We start from the raw sequence: 2,867 nt of genomic DNA, 5'->3' as shown, positions 1-2,867 counted from the left end.
CAATCATTCCGTTTCGCGAGTGACGTGACCCCGAGCACGTCTGGCGCCCAGATTCGCGTCGCCGCTCCTCGTCGGTCGCCGGAGGGACGCATTTCCGGAGGGCTGCCACCTTCCCTCCTCGGAATCGAATGCGATTCCCATCTCTTGTTTGATCCGTGCTCACGCAAGTTAGTTATTTCACGGGAGCACGTGACAAATATATATATATATATATATACAATATTTATATGTATGTATTGCGACCGCACTTACGAGCGTGGTGCAACTTCGTCGCTCGTCCAACGCGCTTGATTCCGCGAAAACGGTAAAACTGAATCTATTTAATATTAATATAATAATATTGTAAATAAACAATCTTTTTTAATGAAAAATTGCGTTGTAAATGTTGATTTTTTTAAAGTAAAATATCGGATATCAATTTCAATATTGTTGCAAAAAAATAAAATATTTGAAAGAGTTATGTAGGTTTCCCCGGTCTGCTGCTGCATAAGTTAACAATTATAAAATTTCAAAAATTCATAACTGGAAAATTTTAGGTTTAATTGGCACTAACGCAAATTAAGGCACATATATTTTTTTGTCTCTAGAATTACCAAAAAAAATTGACATCAAAATCCGAGATACATTTCGTAATATCGCTCCTTTGTTAAACGTCGCTCATTATATTTAATTATTATAAAAATATGTGTAAAAATTATTGAAATAAGAGTACTAAAATATTTTGACAGTATAACAATTACATATATGTATAATAAACCGGGACATAAAGCGGACGTCCATGGTATCTAAAAAGGATGTCTTCTGGATATACAACGGACGTCCTATGAATATACAACAGACGTCCTATGGATATATATGTTAGAGCGCTTTTAAGGGTCAATACTGGGCTTTCATATTTAATTTGATTGCGCACTCGTTCGCGGTTTGGTATGAGTGAGTCTCGCTAGGCGCTAGGGCGCTGGCGATCGGAAGTGGATGTTGGCGCTGTTGCGCGAAGACGTTCGTTATCTGTCTGTCTTTCGGGAACCGTCGAGCTGTACGCATGCGAGTAATTTTGTATCCACGTTGAGGAATAAAAGTTTGTAATAATCATTTAATACAGTCCACTCGATTAATACGAAGAAAAATTCTATGCATATCCTTGGCTTTTTCAAGAGCGTTAACATTTTGGTCCTTCGAACCGGATACGGGCTCGATGCATAGAAAGGTTGGTCCAGGAAGGGCGACTCAAGGTATTATCTTGCTAACATTTCAAAGAGATTGCGAGACATTGAGCATCGGATTCCGGCCACAGTTAAGTAAGCGATTCATTTGCTCGCGTAGCGCAGTTCGTTCGTAAAGTTGCGTGCGTATTTACAAGTAAAGAGTCTTTGTAAGAGGGCACGCCATTTTTGGCTTAGTGTCGGGTCGTGCGGCAGAAAAACGTGTGTAGTCGATCCACCATATTTGAGTTCGTTCGCAATTAATCGCGAACAGATAATTATTAAGTGTAGAGCAACAATTAGTCGTAAATCGCTGGATAGCCGTTTCGCTCGGTAAAAAGATTAAGCTTTGTAACGACATGCCGTCAGATTCCGAAGCCGGCAGCAGCTTAGGCGGAGATTCCGGCCAATTAAAGGCGTTAAAGAGAAAGCGCGCGACAATAAAAGCTCAATGTACGAGGTTTAGTACGTATGTAGACGGTTTAGATGCGTGGGAAACATCAATAGTCGAGATGCGTCAAAGGCTGCATAAGTTTAACGAAACGAGGAATGAATTTAATACAACGCAAACAGCGATTGAGGAATTGAAGGTTAGTCCAGATGATATTGCGAACCACGATGAAGAAAGGCGTATATTTGAGCAGAAATATTTTTCTATTGCTGCCGAAATTGAAACGTTAATCAAAAGAAAGTTAGACTCCACGTAAGCGCCGATCTTGAATCGAATTCCCTGAGATTTTAGGGAAGCTATGCCGGCCAATTTGGAAGCAATGCGCCGACGGATCATCTGAAATTGCCTCGTGTTAATTTGCCTACATTTGCAGGTACCTTCGAAGAATGGATTCCATTCAGAAATCTGTTCCAGAGTATGATTGATCAAAATGAGACGTTGCCTAATATCCAAAAAATGCAATATTTAATTTCAGCGTTAAAAGATGAAGCACGTGATGTTATTGGCTCTCTCGAGGTGGCTGATGAGAATTACGCTGAGGCTTGGGAGATCCTGAAAGAGCGATACGACGATTTGAGTTTGATAGTCCAGAAACATATTAAGGCGTTGTTTGAAATACCGGTAATAGTAAAAGAAAATCATGTACAGCTGCGGCGTCTGCTGGATAATGTGTTGAAGCATCTACGGGCTTTAAGGGCATTAAAAAGGCCCACGGAATATTGGGACGACTTGATAGTTCATCTAATAACGAATCGGTTAAACCAAAAAACAAGTAGAGCTTGGGAAATCACCGTCAAGAGAGGAGAAGTACCGACGCTCAAGCAATTAACAGATTTTATTGCACAGCATAGTAAGGCGTTAGAGGCATCAGTTCGTACGCATCGACCGAGAACTTCAGGTGCTATCCAGGATAAAGGCGGCCAATTTAAAGGTACGAGAGCGAATGTAGCTACAATAAGTCACAAGTGCGCATATTGCGGGAAGGGCGACCACGCCATATACAAGTGCGATGACTTCTTGCAATTGGAAATCGATAAAAGGATTAAAGAAGCTAGATCACGCAGGTTATGTTTGAATTGCTTGAGAAGTGGATCGCATCAAGCCAAGCAATGTACCATAAAGCCATGTCGCAAGTGTAATAAGCGGCATAACACGCTGCTTCATTTGGAGCAGGCGCTCATGAAGGCTTCAGAGACAATGGAGGATATGAGCAT

This window comes from Wasmannia auropunctata, unplaced genomic scaffold (genome assembly GCF_000956235.1).
Source record: "Wasmannia auropunctata unplaced genomic scaffold, wasmannia.A_1.0 LD336064.1, whole genome shotgun sequence".
In the NCBI taxonomy this organism is placed as follows: Eukaryota; Metazoa; Arthropoda; class Insecta; order Hymenoptera; family Formicidae; genus Wasmannia; species Wasmannia auropunctata.
Note: the sequence above shows the minus strand (reverse complement) of the source record.